The sequence below is a fragment of the Euprymna scolopes genome, chromosome 19 (genome assembly GCF_053919585.1).
Source record: "Euprymna scolopes isolate OS-2025 chromosome 19, ASM5391958v1, whole genome shotgun sequence".
Classification (NCBI taxonomy): Eukaryota; Metazoa; Mollusca; class Cephalopoda; order Sepiida; family Sepiolidae; genus Euprymna; species Euprymna scolopes.
In genome coordinates this window covers 124,197,477-124,210,543 of record NC_136500.1, presented here as the reverse complement: position 1 = coordinate 124,210,543, position 13,067 = coordinate 124,197,477, and the positions used below count along the sequence as shown (strand labels likewise).

Below are 13,067 nucleotides of genomic sequence, written 5' to 3'. Positions count from 1 at the left end.
ATATATAATATTGAACAATAATAAAGAAAAAAAATTAAAAAATAGGAACATAGAAAAATAATTAAATTAAAAAATGCAAAAATTAATACAAACGTTCAAAAAAAAAAAAAGGAATGTACGGATGCGCGACTGGGGGGAGAGGGTGGAAGAACTTCTCTTTTAATTACATGACGTCATTTTCACAGTCTTTCGACTGCCTGAAATTTTGGGCCTTCGTAATTTTCGTGTTTACAAAATTTTAGTTTGTTGCGTTTTGCGAACGCCAGAATCACTCGGTTTTGGGTTAATTCATTTATGTTTTGCACAAACAAGGTGTTTTTTTTTTTTAATTATTTAATTCAATATCTTAGGACTTTACTAATTATCTTTGAAATAGACTCAGAAAACTAATATTTATCTTTTAAAGGATTTTTTTTTTTTTTTTTTTACAATGAATTCATTTAACTTCAAAATTTAGCTGAATTGGGTAGCTCGCCGTGAAAACATTTTCATAACTATTTTTCACGTGTACAAATATTTTTTTTCCTTTTGAAAATTAAGTTTAGTCCTTAATCTTTCAAATACAATAAAAAAGTAGTCGCAAACATACAAAAAAATTATGATAAATCGGCTTTCAAAACTAGTCCCCCCCTCCATTTTTGCCCGTACCTACAATTTAATGTTCGATCATTAAAACGTAAAATATTTGTTAAAAATTTTTCCGTGTGACGTAAAATATAAGTATTTCTTAATATAATTAATACAAACTTCAAACGAGAAAGCACTTTTTTTTAAAAAATTTTACAAACAAATGCAAATATCATCCAAGAATTACGTTTTTGTTCTCTTTTAGTAAAATACAACCCCAAAACTAAATTACATTTTTTTTTTCAACTTAATATTAAATTCTCTACAGCATGGTCATAATCCTAACTAGAAGAATGCGAAACCAAAGATTATTTTGTGTTGAAGTGTTTGTGACACGTGCTTATTTGCTTCGATGAAGGCGTAAAAATCATTAGCTGAAGTTCGAAGGTTAACTGAAACTTATTTAGGGAAAATAAGAAGAACTAGTTTTACCTGTAAATAAAACCACAGTAAAATAACAACTGATTTATTTGTTGAAAGGAAACAAACGCAATCAGCTATTATTTGTTTTCATTTGTAAACAAACGAAAAAAAAAGACACGAGCGAATTGTTGAGCGAACTTTTCAATCAAGGGAGATCACTCTTAATTGACCGTTTCTTGTACAAAAAAATATTGATCGAACGTGACGTCATAGAATTTGGTGTCAGTGAGACTTATCGAAAAGTTAGGGTCTCGGTAATGAATGATAGCCTTTTCTTATTTTTTTAAGCAATAGAAAACTTTAAAAGTTGCATTTAAGAAAGAAAGGAAAGGCGCACGATCCAATTTATACTGAAACTAAAATTTAATATTAATAATAAAAATAAATGAATTCAAAATGAACAGTTACGTGTTGCTAAATAAACATCACTATAAAACATGGACATTTGTAAAAAGGCCTACGATAATGAAGTCAACAAAAATCGCTCGTACCGTAACTGGCAAGAAAATCAACTTTGAAGGTTGAAGCTAAATGTGTTCGTCCAAAAAAATAAAAGTTTTTATTCTGAAAAATGGAGAAAACTTGTTGGGCACGGATTTCATGGAACCATTCAAATTGCGGGATAAACCTTTAAACACGTTCTGCAGAAAAATAGAAAGTAACAAGCAAAGAAGACGGGATATTAAAGAAGAATTAAAGAAAAATTTCCGGAAGTTTTCACACCTGGTTTTGGACGATGTAACAAGTTTGAAGCCAACTTTGACCTCAAGGAAAACACTATGCCAATTTTTTTAAAAAGAAACCTAACGTTCTTTATGCAGGAGTAGAAAAAAAATTAACAAAGAACTTGATAGATTGAAAAAAATTGGAATTATATCGAAAGTAGAAACTAATTCATGGGTTGACCCGATTATGTGCATCAAAAAAAAAAAAAAAAAAAAAAAAAAATCAAACCAAATCAGAGTCTGCGCTAACTTTTTGATAGATTTGAACTCAGTGATTAAGGATTACCGTTACCCATTGCCGAGTCCAGAGGAGATTTTTAACAAGCGAAATGGCAGATATATATTTTCCAAAATCAATTTAGCAGACGCCTATCTCAAAATTTCCATCGAAGAGGAATGTTCGAAGTTACTAGGGATAAACACTCATAGAGGGTTATCCAAATTTAACAGGCTTCCGTTTGATATTAAAGTGGAACCTGCCATTTTTCAACAAGCTGTGGATGTCATGTTGAATAATTTGAACTTTGCGTGCGCCTACTTAGACGATATCATAGTAAGGGGTGCAACGGCTGACGAACATCTAAAACATTTCATTCAAGTATTCAAATAAATTCAGCACTCTGGGTTTAAAGTCAAAGTGTGAATTTAGTTTGGAGGAAATTAAATATTTAAGACAAATAACCAACAAAAATAGCAGGCTTCTGGATCCAGACAGGTCCATTGCAATGAGGGATATTTTTTTTATTTTTTTTTTTTTTTTATTACATTTTCACCCCAAACAAGGCAAATTGCCACTTTGGTGTAGGGGGCTACTATCAGGGGCAACAACTACTGGGGTACTATGTAGGGATTTGGGCAGCAAGGTGTCGGTTCACGTTACACTTGAACTTCTGCACGTCAGTACTGTTGGGGAAGCAGGGACCTGGAATGGAATTCCAGAGTCTAGCGGTTCTGGGGAAGAAACTATTGGAGTAAAAAGATCTTTTACATCTAGGGATCTCTACAGTGTGGGGATGGGATTTAGCAGCCTGTCGGGTTTTTCGAGGGTGCTCACGTCATGGGGGCACAAGTGATTGCAGTTCGTCAGAGCATTCACCACTAAAATACTTGTAGAAAAGGCAGAGGGATGCAACATTTCGTCGACGGGACAGAGGCTGAAGCTTAGATGCCAGTCTATCAGGTTTGCGACTCTTTTGAACCTTGTCAAGGAGCGAGAGACTAGTAGCAGATGGTATTTATTTGCTCCCCCACTGAGCAAATTAGGCACAAGGCCGTTTTTAATGTGAGGTAAAAACCAGCTCCCCTAAAAGTAGGCAAAAAGGGGGCACTCTGGTTACCAAAAATAATAATTGTCCCAGTATATAGGGTTTCCCCTCCATTGACTGGTACAAACCATCTTAAGTGCAGCATCTGAAGAACAGATACTACACTTTGATGAGAGACTAGTAGCAGATGCACCAGCGCAGATGTGGCAGCAATACTCCATACATGGGCAAATGGTGACCTTATAGAGGTACAGGATACTTTTGGGTGTTAGTAGTTTTCTAGCACGGTAGAGAGAGCCCACCTTTCTTGCAGCGGCCCTGGCAATGCCTTCAATGTGATTGTTCCAACTCATGTTTCCTGTGAACGTTAGGCCAAGGAGTTTGAAAGATGGACTCTCAGATAAAGAGTCGTTGGCCATTGCTATGGGTGGTAGAGAGGGTTTCTTGTAATTATTGAATGAAACTAGTTTAGTCTTGGCACTAATGTGGCGATGCTCCAAAATTTTCTCGGGCTCGCTAATTACTATCAAGCATTCATTAAAGGAATGCATAATCTAAAAACTCCGTTGAATGAACTATTGAAACAAGATAAGGCATGGGAATGGACAGTAGAGTGTCAGAAAGCCTTTGATGAAATCAAGAAAATGCTTACATCCAACCTCTTTTTAACCCATTCCAATCCAAAACTGGATATTGTAGTGGCAAGTGATGCCAGTTCACACGGTGGAGGAACGTTTATCCAACACATAATGCTAGATGATTTAAGGAAATCAATTGCAATCGCTTCGAGAACACTACTTCCAGCAAAGAGAATTTATTCACAGATCGAAAAAGAGGCTCTGAGTATCATTTTCCCCATAATAAAATTTCATAGATACATATACGGCAGACACTTTATGCTAGAAACGGATCATAAACCTCTGATCGCAATCTTTGGGTCGAAGAAAGGTTTATCCGTTTATACGGCAAATCGATAGTTGAGATGGGGTATCGTTCTTCTCACTTATAACTTTCACATAAAACATCTATCATCTAAAAACATAAAGTCATGTGGACAGTTTATCAAGACTTGTACTGATCCAAGAAGAAAAATTCAAAGAATCTACTATTGCAACTTTCAGAGCAGATTATGAGGTGAAAATCATGATAAACAACATTACAAGAGAACTGCAAGTAACACCAAATGAAATTAAAAAGGAAGCTGAAATGATTTCATTTTAGACATAAAAAACAAAATTGTAACAAATGATCAAAAAGTGTGGGAGATCTGTTCAATATGTGACGGAGTTTTATTATAAAGTGAGAGAGTAGTAGTTTTGAAAAAGGTGCAGAAAGGAATACTGCGGGACTTTCACATGGGTCACACAGATATCAATAGAACAAAAAGCTTAATATGGAGCTTTGTATATTGGAAAGACATGGATGTGGATATCGCAAACATGGTTCATCGATGTAAAGGTTGTGCATTAGAAGCAAAAACCCCACACATAGTACACAAACCATGGCCAAAGACAGATCATACGTGGACAAGATTACACACCGATTTCGCTGGTCCAGTAGAAGGATATTACTACTTAATAGTTGCAGATACTTTATGCGGAACTATGTAATAAATACTAATTGTCTGTATTTTTGAGATGAGGTGTTTTCATTTATTGAGATTGTCGGACTGACTTCCTCATCTTGGTTGTTATAGTCACAACGTTTCGGCCGTTTTGTCCTCCGGCCTTCATCAGGTGTTTTGTATCGAACTGGGGAACCGTTTGTTAGGAGTCTCAAACCCCACCCTTTATTATTATTACGGGGGGTACCGTGTTTGGACTCCAGCTAAGCTCTGGGACATAGTTGCTGATTCTCTGTTTGAATGTTACTTTTCACTGCCTTCGTTCAGGATTGAACTCAGCACCTTTGGGTAACTGTAAACTTTGATGCAACGTCTAGGACCACTCGGCCATATGTCACTAGGTACCCCCGTAATAATAATAAAGGGTTGGGTTCGAGACTCCTAACAAACGGTTCCCTAGTTCGATACAAAACACCTGATGAAGGCCGAAGGGCAAAATGGCTGAAACGTTGTGACTATAACAACCAAGATGAGGAAGTCAGTCCAACGATCTCAATATATGTAATAAATCTTTAAAACTATAGAATCATTAAGAAAAATTAAGAATCTTTATGTCCAGCTATGCAATAAATCTAATAAAACTATAGAATCCTTAAGAAAAATTAGGAATCTTTATGTCCAACTGCGAAGTTAATTTTCTTGCCAGGTACGATACGAGCGGGTTTTGTTGACTTCATTATCGTAAGCCTTTTTACATAATAAATCTTTAAAACTATAGAATCATTAAGAAAAAGTATGAATCTTTATGTAATAAATTTTTAAAAATACAAAATCAAGAAGAAAAATTAAGAATCTTTATGCAGAACTATGTAATCTTAAAACCTATAGATTCATTAAGAAAAATTAAGAATCTTTAAGCCCAACTATGTAATTGTTATACCGGCCTTCCTTGAACAGAGGAATTTACACCGATTAGCACTATAAATAGCGTTAATAATTCCAACACCGGTGAGAGAGATGTAACTGCACTACAATTGCTAGCCGAGTGTCCACAGATATAACGCTTTCCTATCGTTGTACATTATAGTTAAGACACTTGTTCTTTTACCGAACCTCGACTTGATTGTTCTCATTTTCACTGTTGTTCTACGACACAACAGATTGGCGACAAGGAATCGAAACTACCATCACTGTGGAGAATCACCAAAAGTGATTGAAATAAAGATTCATAAAATCTTTACGGCAGAACACCATCATTTCAACAGATATTTGGATACACAAGGATTAACAGCGAATTAATTACTACAATAGTAATTTGGCGACGGGGGAAAAACTTGCTACCAAAATCTACAGTGAAAAACGCAAATGTTGTCAATTATTTAATAATTGAACACACTTAGCAAGTTTTTTAGAAAGGGAAAAAAGGTTCATTTTTTTCTTCACCAGAAGCCATTTTTCCTATGGTAAGAATTTTCTTCTACAAAGTTAAATGTCCAAAACCAACTAGCAAATTCCGTGTAAGCTTATTGAGGTTTCGATAACATCTAGGATTTGAAAAAAAAACAAAAAAAAACAACACGCTTAACTTTGTCAAGAGAAAAAGAGAGAGACCATGAAAAATAATTATTCGCATACGTCATTTGTGCTTAGCAAACAGATAAAGAATCAAGTCATTTTTTGCAAAAGGTAAAGAGAGTAAAAAAAACTAAAAAAAAAAACTAAATGTTTCCCATACGAATTTGGCAGATATTTAAAGCCACGGATTTTGTTTTTGCTACGTAAAAACGTGTGCAAATAAAAAAAAGTGTTAAACAAATGTTATTTCACTGGATTGTTTCTAGTAAGACTAGAAATGTAATGTTTAACAAATTACGTTACAAAACAAAAGAATTGGGAAAAAAAAACTTAGTTGATTTTTTTTTTACTAAGGAATATTTCTTTAATACAAGCATAAATTGTAAACTGAATTCGTATGATGGATGTAAAATTCAAAGATTCACTGTTGGAATTGTTCCAATTCCATGCAGAGCAAAATCTTGCATTGCAAAAGCAGCAAATTCAACAAGTAGAAAGAGAAGAGAGATTTAAACAAGCATTTGAAGAAAAAATGCTTTAGCAACAGAAACGCTTCGAGGAAATATTGATGAAAACACAGGAGAAACAAAGAAAAATTCTGGAGGCGACACAGTTAAATAAAGTGGACGATAATCATAATGCATTTTCTCGAACAGCTGTATGGGCCACTATTGAAAATTTAATTATAATCCAGAAGACGATGTCACTTTCGTCCAGTACTATAGACGATATGAGGATATTTTTATATCAGATTGTGGTACCTGGTCAGACGCAAAAAAGTTAGGCTTTTGCTGAATAAATTGGGAACAGCAAAGCATACAAAGTTTGTGAATTTTATTCTCCCAAAAAAAGACCAGTGAGTTGAGTTTCCAAGAAACAGTTACACTACTTATAGAACTGTTTTCTGCAAAAACGCCTCTTTTCCATAGGCGATATAAATGTATGAATATTACTAGAAGAGAGGAAGATGACTACACTACTTATGCAAGTATAGTGAACAAGCATAGCGACGATTTTAAACTGGGGGAATCATCAGATAATTTTAAATGTTTAATATTTGTGCAAGGGATGGTCTTAAATAAAGACACTGAAATCAGGCGTCGTGTTTTAAATAAACTCAAAAACAAACCAAATTTAAAACTGCAAAACTTAGTGGAAGACTGTGAACGGTTTATTGCGTTGAAACAAGACAGTCATGACATAGAGGAAAGCAGAGTGTCGCATATTAAAAAGATCTATTAAAAGAAAAAATTGACTTAAAAAAATAACCAGAGAAAGAAACAGTGAAAAGATCTACCTGGACCATGTTGAAGGTGTGGAAATAAACATTGGTACAATGAGTGTCCCTAAAAATTCAAACAATGTAACAACTGTCACCAGAATACAAAAGCGGTAGCAAAATTTTACGTAAAAGTTAATGAACAACCAGTGTTCAGAAAGAAAAGAAATGTTCCATACGCTACAATAGAAAAGATGGTGAATTAGAAAGACTCAAAAACATGGGTGTCATCGGAAAAATTGATCACAGTGAGTGGGCTGCACCAAAGGTTTACATCAAAAAGAAGAGTAAGAAGATTCGGGTTTGCGCCGACTTCGTGACAGGCTTAAACAGGGCATTACAAGATCACCATTATCCTCTTCCGAGCCCTAAAGAGATATTTGCAAAACTAAGTGGAGGGAAATATTTTTCTAAAATCGACCTCAGTGATGCGTACTTACAAGTTCCAGTCGATGAGGAGTGTTCAAAGCTGTTATGTATTAATACCCATAAGGGATTGTACAAGTTTAACAGAGTTCCTTTTAGGGTCAAAGTTGCCCCTGCGATTTTTCAGCAGATTATAGACATTATGTTTAATAGGTTGGATTTCGCAGTAGGGTGCCTGGACGATGTGTTAATGAAAAGCGCTAGCAAAGAACAACACAAAGCTCATGTAAACCAAGTATTCGAAAGGGCCCAGGATTATGGATTTAAAGTAAAACAGGAAAAATGTACATTTTTCATGGAGAAAATAAAATACTTGGAGCAAATCATCGATAAACATGGAAGAAGGCTGGATCCAGATAGATCGAGTACAATAAAGAATATGCCTGCTCCAGAAAATATTGCGTCTTTACAAAGTTTCTTAAGTTTGGCAAATAATTACAATGTATTTGTGCCAAATATGCATAAACTTAGGTCGCCTTTAAATGAACTGTTAAGGAAAGACCAAAAATGGGTCTGGATGCAAGAGTGCAAAGAAGCATTTCGGGAAATTAAAGAGACTTTAACATCTGACTTGTTTCTGGCACATTATAATCCCAAGCGTGAAATTATAGTTGCAAGCGATGCCAGTTTCTATGGCATAGGAGCATGCATTTTACACAAAATGGATGATGGAAAAGTGAAACCCATAGCACATTCATTCCGATCACTTTTGCCAGCCGAAAAGAACTACTCACAAATTGAAAAAGAGGCGCTAAGAATTATATTCGCGGTAAAGAAATTTCATCATTTTTTGCACAGTAGGCAATTTCTGTTACAAACAGACCACAAACCATTATTAACGATTTTCGGATTGAAAAAGGGACTACCACAACATACGGTGAATAGACTCCAAAGATGGGGTACCATATTTCTGAATTACAATTTTCAAATGGAGTATGTACCATCTAAAAAATTTGGTCATGCAGACAGGTTATTGAGGTTAATACCTAAGCAGACAGAACCATTGGAGGATATGGTAATAGCAGCCATTCACGGGGAAGTTGAAGTAAAAAATATGTTATGTGACACAATAAGAGAACTTCCAGTAACGCTTGATGAGATTAAGAGTAAGGCTGAGGTGAACGAATTTATTATACGCATGAAAGAAAGGATCAACAATAATGAACTGGATGAAGGAATTTATTCAATTTGCAATAACGTCCTGTTATATAGCGACAGGGTCATAATTCCTGCGACATTACAGAAAAGAATGCTCAAGGAATTCCATGTAGGACATCCAGGTATATCAAGAATGAAAAGCCTTATGCGCTCTTTCATTTATTGGCCAAACATGGATAAGGATATAGAAGGAAAAATCATGGAGTGTAGAGAATGCGCATTAGCTATGAAAGCTCCTCTGACTCAATTTGGATCGTGAGCAAAACCAGACTGACCTTGGTCTAGGATTCATTTAGATTTTGCAGGACCGCTAGATGGGTTCTACTACCTCATTGTTGTAGACAGCCTATCTAAATAGCCGGAAATATTAAAATGTAAGAATCCCACATCCGAGGTAACTATCAACTTCCTGTATGAACTATTTGCTAGGTTTGGAGTAGTAGACTGCATTGTTACAGACAATGGAACGCAATTTACGTCTACCGAATTTAAACATTTTTGCGAGGATCATTTAATCGAGCATATAACCATTCCGCCATACCACCCAAAAAGTAATGGACAAGCAGAGAAATTCGTTGACACATTCAAGAGAGCTCTGAAAAAAGCTAGTGGGTCACCGACGGATAAGTCAATCCAACAGTTTTTACAAGTCTACAATGCAAACAGCAAAATGTCAAAGACATCTCCTGAGGTTATGTTCGGATGCAACGTTAGATTGATTTTTCACAAGTTGTTACCAAACCAGGATAGGCCAAACCTCAAAAAAACGATAACAAAAAAAACAGTATAAAGTTGGCGAGAGTCTTCTACAAGATTCACAAAAATAATAAGACTTTCTGGGAGTTCGGCATTGTTGAGAAACAAATAGGCAACATTAAGGGACCAGACATCGTGCACAAACATCACACTAACCAAATTCGGAAAAGATACTCTAACAGTGTGGTGACCAGATTGCCCGAGGAGGACATCATGGATGCAGTGTTTGCTACTTTTCAGGTGCCCATACCAGAGACAGCTCCGGAGAACAGAAAATCAAACAGAAAATGGAAATCAACAGAATTGATTAGGGTGTCCCCCCCCCCAAATGTTATTAATCCCAGACTCGATATTTTCAACACCGATTAACACTATAAATAGCGCTAGTAATTCAAACACCGGTGAGAGAGATGCGATTGCACTTCAACTGCTAACCGAGTGCCCAGCAGATATACACGCTTTCCTATCTTTGTACATTATTGTTAATACACTTGTTCCTTAATCGAACCTCAAATTGATTGTTCTTATTTTCACTGTTGTTCCACGACACAACAGAAATAAATCTTAACAACTATAGAATCATTAAGACAAATTAAGAATCTTTATGCAGAACTATGTAATAAATCTTTAAAACTATAGAATCATTAAGAAAAATGAAGAATGTTTATGCAGAACCATGTAATAAATTTTTAAAACTATAGAATAATTAAGAAAAATTAAGAATGCAGAACTATATAATAAATCTTTAAAATCAATCAGGCAAAATTCCGAATTGTTCAGGCAGAATACTCCTGTTTAATATCAGAATCTTTATTTTGATATCAATCATCTTTCCATTGAAATTAATAATCTTTCTGTTTGAAATGAAAATCTTTCCATTGAAATGGTGTTACAAGTTCCACTTAATATTCGGAGAAATACTCGTCCGTGTCCAATTTTAATGAAATATTCGTTTTCAGCATACCCGAAAACCTTTAAAGACCCTCATTGTAAAGAGTTGTGGGGGGGAAAGAAGTAAACACTTACTTAAAGTTTTCTCAAATCGACGACGCAACAGAAAGAAAAAGAGAGTGTGTGTATGTGTGTGTGTATATATATATATATATATATATATATATATATATGTTTGTATAAATTTATGTATATATACGTATATGTATATATCTAAAACTTAAAAATATTGCCGCATATTACCTATTCTATATTACAACCTTGCATAGCCCCCCTCAAAAAAAAAAAAAAAAAATTATAAGCGATTTTATAGCCGCCTTTTGCCGTTTAGGTTGCGCCTGCCAAAGAATACCACTCCATAGATAATAGACACTCCACAAACCGTTAAAATAAATAACCACGCAGCAACAATACACCCCCAATTTAACCCTAAAACATATACCCCTTAAACTCAATACTATGTTAAAGACCATATACAATCTTATATATCATACTATATATAACAAGCTTTTCCTTATTTATTTAGAATTCAATAAAGCTTCCCCCAACATTCTATAATTCCTCCTAATCTTCTTTGTCCCTAATGAACCCTACGCTAGACGCCACATCTTCCCCCTGCTACCTAGCACCTTCTCTACTCTTCTGATGAGAAGCATTAGGCTTCGAAATGCCCTGGCATAAAGAGTCCCTTCTATCCCCGAATTTTGCTTGTATTCCATTATTAAATAAATGATCCATTCTATATCTACCAATATATAGTTTTGTGTCTTCATTTCATATTCTTGTTGTCCTATTGTATAAGTTCCAATGATAATTGTTGAGCTTGGCATTATCCGGATAAGTCTCCTCTTGTGGAATTGAACTCTCTCTTTTCCTCTTATGCATTAAGCTATATATATATATATATATATATATATATATATATATATATATATATATATATACACAATATTTATTATGACACTATATATACATATTTCAAGGTCGTACTATTGGTTTCGTTACACCGAATCAACCATAAGAGATTGGTGCATAAGTTCGTCAGCGACAATGAAAAATTGAACCAATGCAAAGTGAACAAACAAGGAAAAAAATGTTAAATGAGCATTTAAGACTCAGTTTCAGAATTTAAAATTTTTAAAAATATAACTATAAAACCCACGGCAATAGATTTTGGAAGGAAGGAAGCGTGCGTATGTGTGTGTGTGTGTGTGTGTGTGTGTGTGTGTGTGTGTGATAGAAAGGGAGAGAGAGATTATATATATATATATATATATATATATATATATATATATATATATATATATAATATATGTACCTATTTACTATGCCTCCCCACGGGACAGAGTTAGAAACCAGGGTCGTTTTTTAACGTGGAGAAAAGGTACAAAAATAAAAATTGTCTCAGTCGTGAAGGATTTCTCCTCCACCGAAAGAGAACAAGAAATGGAAGTGCAGCATCTGAAGAACAGATACTACACTTTGATCTTGACCAAAAGGCCAAGTGTATATTTTGAGATGGTTTCTTAAAGGTAGATAACTCTTACTTTTTAATTATTTATTTACAAATATACTTCTTCACTGATAAAGACAAGGGAGATAACTTACTTTTGGTAATTATCTCCCTTCTCTATCAGTGAAGGACGTACACACACACACACACACACACACACACACACACACGTTGTTCACTGTTCACTATATACAAGTTGTTCACTGGTTATAGACAAGGGAGATAATTAAAACAGTCAGAGTTCAGGAAACTAAGAAGTTCGTTGCTTTAATTATTTTTAAAGTGTTTATTTACTTCGGAATAAACTAGTGTTGAGACTCAAGTTAGAACAAGACCAAAATGGCTGACATGAGACCGTCCTCTCGGTGTATATCGGAAGAAAAAAAACCATCAACCTCCATATGTACTTAATTATCATGTCGAAAAGAGTAATATATCCAACAATGACGAAAATTTATAAAGTAGAAAATTTTTTATAGCTCAAAGTAATGTGATGTTGGTTAAAAACTACTCTAAAAATCGTTGCTACTCAACGTTAACATTCGAAATGTCGATTTTAAAATCTTTTCTGGTATGTTGACAACGAATATCACCATTACATTTGGGGTTGATAAGTCGTTTACCAGATATTAATCTGAAATGATATACAGAACGAAACAGAACAGGTATGTACAGTTGTGTGTGTGTGTGTGTGTGTGTGTGTGTGTGTGTGTGTGTGTGTGTTTCGTTAACATTCGAAATGTTGATTCGTAAATCATTTTGGTATGCTTAAAACGAATACCACAACTGAATTTGTGGCTGATAA

The 13,067-nt window shown here is 34.7% G+C and overlaps 1 protein-coding gene across 1 annotated transcript in view; it reads right to left on the bottom strand.

The window, feature by feature from the left end:
- The window catches only part of LOC145239956 (dolichol kinase-like), an 89,466-nt gene extending 88,249 nt beyond the window's left edge, over positions 1-1,217 (bottom strand). The window contains exon 1 of the mRNA XM_080103542.1: positions 1,060-1,217. The gene's annotated coding sequence lies outside the window, so the exon portion shown is untranslated. The remainder of the gene's footprint in view (positions 1-1,059) is intronic.
- Positions 1,218-13,067: the final 11,850 nt, after the last annotated feature.